Here is a 12,127-nt window from a genome sequence, read left to right as displayed (position 1 = left end):
AAAAAAGGGTGAACAATGGAGGAAGAACTCCTCCACAGGTAGCACTGCACTCGGGAGTGAGTCCGACCCGGGCTGTGCGGCGATGCTCCTGAAAAAAACCAGCTACTCCAGGGTATCGCAGCACCGTCCCAGCTCTGAGAGTTGTAGTGGGAGGATTTACAGCTAGCATTTTGTCCAGAGGAAATCACCAGCTACACTTTTTAAATCGTGTTATCATGCGCACTAATTCATACATCTCTCCTACAGCAAAACCTTTTTATTACAGAATTTCAAAAACCAATACTTGAATTTTAAACTTTAATATGAACTTACATTTTAAAACATTAAATTATCCAGCGAAGCGGACGTGAATGTGAAAAAAGGCCATTTCCTCCATCATTTCATTAAATTTGAAAGTACTTATTTATTTTAATAAGTTGAGATGTCCATATGCCAGGAAATTAACATGAAAGAATGTTAAATATGCCCAGTATCACTTCTTAAAAGCCTATGGAGTATTATGCATTTTCAAAATTAGCATAACTCAGCAAAACTACTTTCCCAGCAGTTACTTTTTATCATACTTTCCAACAGTACTTTGGGAAAAAAGCTGGAAATGTTTACTGTACTTTGCACTCCAGTTCATACAGAAGCCATGAAATGAACCCCGAACCATGCACCTTCCCTAATTTAAGGTCTGTTAATGACAAGCAGATGGTTGTCTAGCACACACTCTTCCAAGGGTTCCTGTGCAGGTGACCTTCCCTGGCACACCTGATCAGGACCACAGACTCAAATGGAAAGTTTGCAGGGGCTTGAACTGTTTCCTCTGAGCAGCTGTACTTCATTTAGCACAGCGGGACAGGATTGTCACCAGTGTTCTGATCGCTTGAACTACCCAGACCTTCCCCAGGTCTTAAGAACCCATCTGTTGAAATTGCAGGGACTTCCTCATGGAAACACAACACCCAACTGGCACAACCTCTGAAAAGCTACTCACAGGAGCCTGCAATTTTAAATAGGGGCCCACATGGATTAGCCTAGTTTCCTAAGGAAACAGGCTTATATATTTGAGCCTTCACTGTGCACCTGTGGTCTACCCCCTTCCCTTCTGCACCATTTTTGAACCTGAGGGCGAATTTTCACCAAATTGGTCATGCAGATAAGTGTCTCAATTACAAGTCTCCAACAACAGAAATACAAATTAAAAACATGATCTGAAGTGCCACAGAAGCTTGCAAGTTGGAATCTATCTGAAAAGTTCATGTCCCCTTTGGTTAGCAGCAGATTAGCATCTGGCATGCAAAATGGCTTTTCATACCCCAAAGGGGCAGAAGGCTCCAGCAGCAGCCTGAGACACACCACCACACCTCTGGGGTAAAGGCAGCGTGTGAGACTGAATGTGAAGTGACCTAAACTCTCCACGACTTCGCTGCTGCCGTTACCTCGGGGTAGATCTTATTTCTGTACTTGAGAAACACATTCACACAGATGCAAAGCAAAGCACCTACCACTGAATTCCTCATTCTGAGCGCGTCCACTTGCTGCGTTGCTGTGCAGGAGCTCGACACCTGGGACTGAGCAGTGCTCGAGGCCCCGGTGATGTGAAATACAGCCAAGGAGTCCTGTGAGGTCCTGGTACAGCACGGTGCAAATGCACGTGATCAGCAGCACTTAAGGGACCTCTGTCACCTCGTCTCTAGCTGTAACTTTATTACAGGTCAGTTGGGAAGGAGACAGGAGACATTTGTTTCACTAATCCACATAGGAAAAGCAACAGAAACTGCAGTCCACATGTCAATACTGATCACCTTCAGGCATTCAATTGCGGGACATTTCCTTTGTTAGATTCTGAGGAAATTTATACACCAAGACAGTTGAGAAAGTCTCCAAAGTGAGTCAGAAATAATGAACCTCAGGTGAAACAGCTCCTCCTGAGCTTTCTGGCAGCTGGACAACTTAGACATCGCTCTGAATGCTCTAGTTATAGCAGGGTAAAAGCAGCACCAGCCAGCTTTGTGGACCACCAGCCAGCTTCAGCCCTCTGCTCAGGCACACATGGGTGATCGAAGGCCCAGCACCCAGCCCCTCTGTGTTCCCCTGGTCTCTACGATCACAACGTGACCCTACCTGACAGGAGCTCTACTAGCACAGATGTGCCTGTGTGTACCTGCAAGGCTGCAATCCTATAGCAGTGTGGAGCAAACACACATTAAGACAGCATTCAGAGAGAAATGCAGGGGAGGAAAGGTTTACTTCAGTCGTGGGTAGGGCAGACTGCCTTAAATGAAACTGCAGTACTGCTCGGGAGATGACAGGCAGCTTTGTGACAGAGAAAAGACAGCCTAATACTCAAGGCAGTGAAGACTGCTGGTGGAAGAGCTGCTTGCTGTTCAACTCAGCCCACTTAAGGATTTTAAAGCAACTACATGTCTCAAAAGTCTCTCACCCTACTGAGGATTCAACCAAAGGCCTACACAAGCCAGCAATGCCCACCACTCCTTACTGCGGCAGCTCAAGTTGCAACCTTCATCTCTGCAACAGGGACGTGGGGCTCCTAATTCCTCATGAATGAAATGAGCCATGTTACCAGCTGTCCTGCAAACATTATCGGCCCACAGTCTAACTCACCTCACAACTGTGCGGTGGTAAGAGACGGGAGGGGGTGGGAAGGGCTACTCAGGACACATTCATTCAGGGTTCGATTGGATTAAACCCACTTGGCCTTCCCAGCTCTCCAGAAACAGAAGCTGGGTACTCAGGTGCTCAGCAAGACTTGACATTACTTTTTACACCACAAAGTAACACACCCCTTCAATAAATCATTCCAGTGCCAATAGACTTTCCTTGGTTTGGAAGGCTACACAGATGACCCTTGTGAGTTCAATGGAGAGAGTTAAAAACATTTCCAGAAACTCATTCAAGTGCTGCTTAAAGATGTAATTTATATGCACAGCTCTGCACTCCATTGCAGGATTTCATATTTATTTAATTCGATGGTTAAAAGTGTGCCCATCCAACTCCCTGGGCGCACGCAGTCTTTAATAAAAACTTTTGGAACTTAGACCCAAACGTTCAGTGCACTGAATAGGAAAATAATAACTTCTTGCTTGAGCCCAACACTGTCCTGATGCCACCGGAAAAACCTGAGAGCACCAAGAGGACCGTGAGCGTCAGCACAGTGGCCAGCACAGCCCAGTTTGCTGGGGATAGGATGATGGGATGATGCTGGTGGTAGGATGACCTCAGGGAAGGCCTCCTGTTAGCTTGGAGCTTCACAACAGCCGAACTGTTGACAGGTCTCCCACAGGATGAGGGGGTCTCCACAGCAACCAAGATCTCTTCAATTAGCACCTGATAAGGCTGGATGCCTGGCCTAAGAAACAGCACAGCACTGGGACTTGGGTGAATTTCTGACACTGCATGGGGTGCATCAGGTATATCAGAGGAGTTCAACTGCCCTGTCCTTCAGTTCCCACCACGTAAACACATCAACCTCAGAGATGTTACAAGAATTAAAACTACCAACTGCTAAGCACTCACACTGCAGCACTAAAGGACACCAAAGAACCTATACAGATGGGACTCTCCAACCCTACCTTTCTCTAACGGAGATGTGACATTTAACCTAGAAGACACGCAGCACACCTCTGCCACCTCTGGCAGACACTACACCACCAGCAGCTGATGAGGAGCTGGATGGGAATTCCCTGCCAGCAGCCTGCTGCAGCACTGCCTTTGTTCACTCTTCTCTTTGTGGGGGAATCCAGCAGCAGATGTACTCCTTTTGTAGGCAGGAGCTGCTTTTTCAAAGACCATGACAAAAACTGCAAGTCTTCGATGTTGCATCCTGCAAGACAGATATACTCTCTGGGGAAGGGTAGAGAAGAGATGGGGTAATTCCTGAGGCAGTGATACCGAAAGGAAGATTATCTTCTGGACAGTGACTGGAATGACACAAAGCAGCCATCTTAAAAAATAATAGAAATAATTCTACAACTATTGCATCAACAGCACTACTGGCCTTGCTCAGCTCTTTCATACAAAGGCTCCACTTACATCCTGCAACAAAAATTCTGATTCATGCCTTGATTATTTCATACTTGGATTATTGCAAAAATGTTTGTGCCAAGCTTTTTTTCTTCCTTTTTTTTTTTTTTTTTTTTTAAATCCACACTACAAGGCTATTCAGAGCTCCTCCATTTGGTTTGTTTCTCACTGCAGTATCCTTGCTGTTTGCATACTTTTTTCTCCCACTGTTATTCTTCTATATGTGTTCAGTTACATATTAAACCAGGACTGGAATTTCAATGTATTATTGTAGTCATTCAAGAACGTCAAGGCAACAGCAGACTCCAACCTTCTGTGTATTCTCCAGCCCATTTGCTGAGCTTGTATCACAGCTGCTACCCAAATACTCCATCTTTCTTTTCTAGGTTTAAAATATATGCCTTTCAATTGTTTTTGTCTAAAGAAGAGCTTGAAATATTTCATACTCTTTCCTATTTCAAAGCCTAGACAGCAGTTAAATAGACACAACTTTTTGCTGCACTTCAGCACATTTTCAGTTTTGTAAAACATTGCAACAGTTGTTGTCATTCCAAAGGTTTTCTACAAATGTCCCAGTGTTCATGTTCAAAGAAAATGCAACAAAAAGAACAGTACGTGCTTAAGGAAGTGAGGGGTTCCCCCTCCCCAGCAAAAACAGCTCTTTGTGTATCTTCATTTCATCGTAGATAGCAAGAGCTGTGACTGCAGCAGCACAACGTAAAGATACTTTGATATACTTTGACGTTCCGTTGGAACAACTGCATCTGAAACTCTGAAGATATCATCTCGCATCTGTTGCAATTATTTAATACTTTTGTGCTGTGGTAGGGAAAAACTTCATGAAAGAACTGAAGTTGAAGGAACATCTGGTTATTTGCACCTCGTATTTAAGCTTCTCAAAGCTGTTCAGCTGCCAATGGCCTATCTCCTCAAAAACAGTAAAGAAAAAAATCAGAGCACTTAGAAATCAGGGATTTGCTTTAATGCATTTAAGTCATGAAAAACAATCAACTTACATAAAGAACCTTGCCAAAAAAGAAAAAAGGCAATTTTACCATAACCGTGTCCAACATTTAAAAATTCAGCCAACCATTTCATTATAGACTGGATACCAGGATTGACTATGACAGTACTTGGAATGAAATTTAAGCGTTGCATACAAGAAAAGGTGGCAAGAAGAGACAGAAAACAGTATTACTGGTATTCAATAAAGCAGTCGTGTCTGTGTCTAAGTAGAAACTAAATTACTATCTGAGGTTTTCTTAGCAGATTACATAGAAACTTGCCAATAGACAAACACAGTAAATGACAAGACTCTCAATCAGAGCTGTGTTCCCCAGCAATATGGATTAGCAGAAATGATACCACAGACTACTTGGACTGCTTCTGGCGAGGCAGGCACTTCTTTGAGCACTGCTAGTGTTAAATACTCAACACAGCCATGTGATTGTGAATTCCTTATTTACACTAAGTTATGGTTAGGAAGACGTATCCTATTCTCAGGAATAGGAACTTGGAAATTTATTTCTTCATTCCTATGACCAAAAAAAAAACCACGATACTATTTCATACTTGTTACTTCAAAACTCTGAATAGCTAAGGAAGAATCAAAAGCATTCTCTTTGACACCCTCCTGGCGAATGCATGTTTTGATACAGATACCTCAGACAACATATGTCTAGTGCACACTGCGCAGTGCTTAGCTCACGGACGTGAAGACCTATGACCAAGTACCATCAGAATGCAAACAATCAAAATGTACAGATGGTATTTCCTGTTTATTTGATAAACCACACAGCAGTGTGCCACTTGCTTTAGCTGTGCGCATTAGAAATCTGGTCTCATGCTTAGGCAGTAACAGTAAATTCTCAAACTATGGTTTTCCATGTTTCTTTTATGAAAGAGTGTAGCACTGATTTCTGGAACAACTGTTACTCTAATAAGACTGCACACGGAAATGAATGCAACACAGCTGGTTTCAGCAGAGTTCAGTGAAGACTACCATTCATCTCTGATGAACGCAGATAAAATATTCAAAGCTCAGTTTACTGATCAGAGCAGATATTAAAGGGAATATTTTTTCTGGATCTCTCAGATTTCTCCCCCTTTAGATAGTCAGCTTTAAAGAGCAAAAAAGGGAGAGCCAGAACCTACTCATTTCAACTATTCTGCATTTAAAGGAGGTGAATACACTCAGAGCGGGACGATAACCATGTACGCAGCATGCCAGAGTTTTGGTCAATATCAAGATTTATTATTCTGAGGGACAGAAAGAGTGAAATACTGACCACAGCAAATAGTCCATTAGTTATCTCTCAGTTCAATAAGTCTTGATGCTTTCCTTACTATGCGCTGATTATTTCCTGTCCAATTCACATTGGCAGCTTATTTAATGAGAACAATCTAAGCAAAGAGAGAAAAATTCACACTTTTACAGAAGACATCACCAAGTTACATTTCATCACAGTTAACACCATTTGCTATTATTTCAGGAAATAACCTTTACTGATCTTTCCTGTTTTAATGCCAGCAATTGCTTTTGAGAACACCACTTAGCTCTTATATTCACCACTGGTTATATTTTAAATAACAGCATCTTAAAGGATGGCAATAACTACTTAAGTGTTGTAGGACAAAGCATTCACACACTGACAGTGGACACTAGCATGACAGGGTGACCAAAAATCCTATTCTTAATGGACATTTTTTTCCCCACTTGCAAGGTCATCTCTACCCTTGTGAATCCTATTTTTCCTCTATTAAATTCTACTTATGTTCATGGTAGTGGCAGGGAGAAGGGATTCAACATTTTAGACAGAAAAAAAAAACACATCAGTAATAATAAGCATGAAAGACAGAAGCATTACAAATAGTGCTAATAATTTCACACAGAAAATGAGAGCTATCAAAGGTACAAAGAGGAAAAAGATGCCTTGAAAATACCGTAAGATTAAAAAGAAAAAAACAACAGTATGCATTTTCTACGCAGGGTTCTCTTTACAAAGCCACAGTTACATAAACAAGTAAAAAGAGCATGTACACATCATTGGCCAGAGTCTGCTTTTTTGTTCTCTGAGAAGTCCAAATGTTTTTGATTACTTCAAACGGAGTATTCCTTGAATGAGTCAGCTTGCAGCACTAGGGCTGAGCAGCAGAACAGCCACCAAGAGAGCAGGGTACACCAGCCCTGCCAGCACCTACACCACAACTCATCCAGGAAACTCCAGTGACAAAAGCACCATCGCCTGTCTACAGCATCCCCTGCTGAAGGACAGCGCGGCCCCCCCATTTCACAGCCTTTGATCACACGCATTAATACTGGGCATGGTTTGACATTACATCTTCACTTACATCTAAAGACTCCACAAGGAGTCTCCTGATTTGAATAATAGAGAAAAGAGTGCTATTTCCCCACAGCTACTCCTGGTTTTGTATAATCTCATTGCAACAACTGTTACATTAATTTTGCATAAAAGTTTTTCAGAAAAATGTATATGAGAGTTGGTATTTCTAGAGTGGCAACAGGTAGGCCTTTCAGATCCACTACCACTTAAGATAAAAGCATCTGAGACAGTATCTCATAAGAGAATCTCATCCCAATGTCCTGACCCTCTCGCTAGCCATTTTTGGGCTACTGCATGGCAAAACAGGATCTAGTCAGGCCACTGGCAAAGCGTTTTCAGCCCTGACAGATACAACACTTGACAGCTGAGAGTCATCTTCAAATGCCTGGAATATTACACTGTGAAATAGCACACAGTGTACAAGGGAGGGCCAGTCAGAAAGCCCTGAATCTGGTAGATGTTTCAACAGCTTGTTTCCATAGGATTTCTCTTCAATTTTTTTAATAAATAGTTTATATTTACAAAAATGTCTCCACACTGATGACAAGGTACCTGCACTGCTATCTGTTGCTATTACAGATATTAGAATTGTGTTGAATTCTGTGGCAATTAAACAATGTGCTAAAAATCATTCCAGACTTGTCCTTCATTCAGTGGTTAGCCTAACAGAAAAGATTATGGTGAAAAGAAATCCAGCAGGCCTGCCCTGAAGCACGTTCAGGATCCACACCTACTTCTTGCTTTGGCTGCACTGCGCCCATTTCACATTCCCATTACGCTGCAAGTAACGTGGCCAGTTGCAATTTAGGAAGTCTCTGGCAAGCCATAAGACACGCTCATGGAATAAATGCTTTGCCAATATATACACAAATACAAGCGTACAGAGAAACCCGCCTAGAAATGTAGTTAGAGTTTCCTGCAAACTCCTAAAAAGAACATCTAGGAGATCTCAGTCTCTGTTCACTCTTGCAGCTCCTATTTAAGGACAAGTTACTGTCTTCTGTTGTCAGTGTTTGCTCACTCCTGAATTTGGTTTAAAGAGCTACTAGCACAGACTTAATGAAGTTTCTTCTGAAAAGCCAATTGTGTTTCCTTCTGTCTTTTTGACAAAACCCATTTAAAACAGGCCTTCATTTAATTATCTGCTCTTTATTTTTGCGAGTTTTATTTCTCAACTGGAGCGAATGTTACAGTCAGAATTGTGTCTGTAGACAACAGGCTTATTTTATAAGGTTTAAAATCCCATCCTTTACAATTGGACAGTGAAGGGAGAGCTCTGTGTACAGTACACGTGCAGTATGTGCACAGGGCACAGAGGTTCACAGGGTCCTCTCTGTGGGGACATTTGGGTTCATGGGTGCCTTATACAAATGTTTGACCCGAGGCTCATTTGACTCCTCATTAGCGGTTGAAGGTTTATCCTCTCCCAACTCTCACGCCTGAGAGGAGCAATGTTACAAGCAACACGTGGTAATGCCACACATACCTCGTGAAACCAGGAAAATTCCTGATCTCCAGAGTTTCAAAGCAGCTCCTAGGCCACTCCTCCTGCACAAAAGGGGCATGGAGAAGCAGTAGTGTTTTCTACAGGCTACAGAGGAGCCACTTGATAAGCACTGTATAGGACAGATATATCCTGTGGAAGATAAAGACCTGAGGGCTCTCTGCTATATGGCTGTGCCCTTTTTCCGCCCCCAGGCAGGAAAACCACAACCAGCTGGTTGCTTTCAGACCTCTCCCATCCTACCTCAAGATTTATTACAGAACATTTAAGCCTGAAAATACAAAAGCTCTGCAAACAGGGAAGCACAGCCATAAATGTAAAGAGGCCTCAGTGGCTATAAATCAGTAAAGCTCAATTGAAATCAATATAAAGCCACAGTTCAGCCTAATGTAGGCCCAGCGGAGATGCGGGCCTACTGGTCAGCACTGAGCTCTGCCCACGCTTGTCCATTGATGGCTGGCAGAAGCTGTCCCGGGCTTATTTACTCTAGTTGGCAAATTCCCTTAGAGGAGACTTCAAATTCAGCATCATACAGTCCAGCACAGCTTTTTTCCCTGCCTGTAATTGCTGGGGCTGGGCCAGCAGCTGCTGTACAACTAAGTGGAGGAGAGCTGGCCTGCACATTTGAGGACATGGAAGGAAAGCAGCCTACCAGATAACACCTATAAAAGAGCTTGGAAACCACTGACACAGACTAATTGCTTATTGAAGAACAGGTTTCTCACTCTGTAGGCTCAGTGAAGTTTGATGTAAACTTCCTCGCTATGTCCAAAACCCTTCCCACAGGACACTCATTAGTATATAACTTGCTTGGCCAAGCCCTGCTCAAGGTTCCTAGGAAATACTCCAGGGAATGGGGAGGCAAGGAGAAATAATCAGATAACATGAGCACCCTCCTCACTGCGCCTGTGTAGAAAGAAACATCTGTCTGACATCTGGGCTCAGCCACGACCATTTATCCCTATCTTCAACCTAACACAGAAAGCTAGGCATCTTCATTACCCCTGCCCACCTCAATGAACAAATGTGGGCAAAAAGCCTCTGATTAGAGACTGAATTGGCTGAATGTCCCACATGGAGCTGGAAGGAACCAAGCGAGGGGACGGAAGAGAACTCCCACACAGGAAGACGTGACAAAGCAGCAGCCTGTGGAAACATCCACTCCAAACAGAGCAGAATCTCCTTTCCCCACCTAATTGCTCGCCTTCGCTTCCTCCTTTTCTGAGGGAGATGCTGGCAACACTGAGACTCCTGCAGTACACCACATCAACCCTGGAAAATTCCTTCAGAAATAACTGTGTCTTCAGCACAAGCTGAAGCACCAGAGCTGCTCCTCCTTGCAGTCAGAGGCCACAATACGGTTCAGGAGAACACCAGAGCGGGCTTGCTGTGATGCAGTATGCACAGAGTCCGTACAGTCAGGACATGCCGTACCTACACTGTTTGCTCACACCTGTATCTCATGTCACGAAAGCTTTGGCAAAGACCCACGTTCTGCAGCTGGAATAGTCGGTGCCAAACCACTTCTCCCCTGGAATGGCATTTCAAGTTTCTTTGATCAAACAGTAGCCTGACAAAGCATCCTGAGAAAATGTTATACCCTCTCCTGGTTTCTTGACAAGTACTGGTAAATATATCATTTCCACCTTTTCCGTCTCCTAATTTACTCCTTTTATCAGCAATAGAGACAAAAAGGTTCTAATTAGGTAGTGCTAATCAGGTAGAATGGCATGTGATTGACGACTGAGAAGTCACTATCTGTTCTCCAAAAAAAAGATTGGCTATTTTTCTCAGAGAAGCAGGAGATTTATCAATAGACAAAAGGATGCAAAACCCAACAGATATGGTATAATTACACATCAGGACTATACATTTTATTTTGACATAAACCTAAAAGGATTAGTGGGTGGTAAAAGCTCTTTTGGAGGGGTGAACAACCAATATTACTCATAAAGGAAGAACTACATGAGCTCAGAAATAGAATTAAGAAAAAAAAATGAGATTTTGGGGGAGGAGGGGTTGTTTTTTTTTTTTCCTGGGTTTTGTGGTGTGTTTTTTTTTTTTTTTTTAAGGCAAAGGACTAGTTAAAAAAAAGCATACTAATTCCAACGAAGAGTTTTGACATATATGACAACTGACTAATTCCAGTAGTTTTGTCCTTTTCAAACATTTTAACTACCAGCAATGAATATTCTAAATACATTTTTCAGTAACAGAAACAAAATAAACCTGCCAAGTGGCACTTAACTTGCAATATTTTATACAAGACAACAGATAAGAATAGGCCATTCATTCCAGCATAAAAATCTTTCCCCTATTTATTTCCACTGTTTATGAGTTTGGGGGCTTAAAATCTAAATGAGTTATTTTAAGCTGAAGCATGGAAATAAATCTCATGACAGGATTTGTCCATCTGATGATAACCTCAAAGTTCAACAAAAAGCAGTCATTTGTCCTACATTTCTAAAATGCATAGATGTATTTTACTCATAAAAATACAATACTTTGCTTGCAAATGAGTCAGCTTGTAATTTTGAGATCTAATAAAGAAAATTTGCGACATCTGGTATTTTGTGTATTAATGGAAAAAACCTCTAACCTTACCTAAAATTATTCACTTCCAATGAAATTCATGGTCTGCATAAAAGAGAGGAGTTGGCAGTCAAAAATTAACGTTTGCTTGTTTATCCAGTATCAGTATTCAGACTTCTAAGGAAACAGTATTTTTCTTTCAGCTAAAACTAGGTAGGCCTGAACATCATTCCTCTCAGACAAGCACCAAATGTTTGAAATGCACCTCAGATATTCCCCCCAAAAAAGCATGCACAAGTTCATTATGATAATTGAAACCCTCATAAATACTTTTTAGATATTCAGCAATTTTCCACAGAGAGCCAACATAGCTATTAACATGATTTCCTTTTTTTTTTTTGACAACTTCAAATACAGATTTGTAATTTTCTATACCTGAACCAACCCGCAAACTGTATGTCTACTATGCCATTCTGAAGCATATTTTGATTTGTGGCATTACAAAATTGTGCACACATCAGGTTTTTCTTAAGACTTCTAAGAGCAATGTGACAAATAAAGAAACACCCTCCACACCCTACCTTCTCAGCAGCACTCATCCTGGTGTGATACTGAACTGACAGGTGTCATTGTCGACACTATACCCTACTGCAAAAACACACACACGCGAAATGGTAATTATCAAAATTCCTAGCATTTTGTCCTCTGGACATATGTA

General features: G+C 42.0%; 1 protein-coding gene across 1 annotated transcript in view; it reads right to left on the bottom strand.

Annotated features, from left to right (window-relative positions):
• PTPRG (protein tyrosine phosphatase receptor type G) overlaps window positions 1–12,127 on the bottom strand; it is a 402,944-nt gene that overhangs the window by 301,555 nt on the left and 89,262 nt on the right. The gene's annotated exons all lie outside the window — the stretch shown is intronic.

Source organism: Cygnus olor, chromosome 10, assembly GCF_009769625.2.
Source record: "Cygnus olor isolate bCygOlo1 chromosome 10, bCygOlo1.pri.v2, whole genome shotgun sequence".
Taxonomy (NCBI): Eukaryota; Metazoa; Chordata; class Aves; order Anseriformes; family Anatidae; genus Cygnus; species Cygnus olor.
This window is presented reverse-complemented; position numbering and strand designations above follow the sequence as displayed.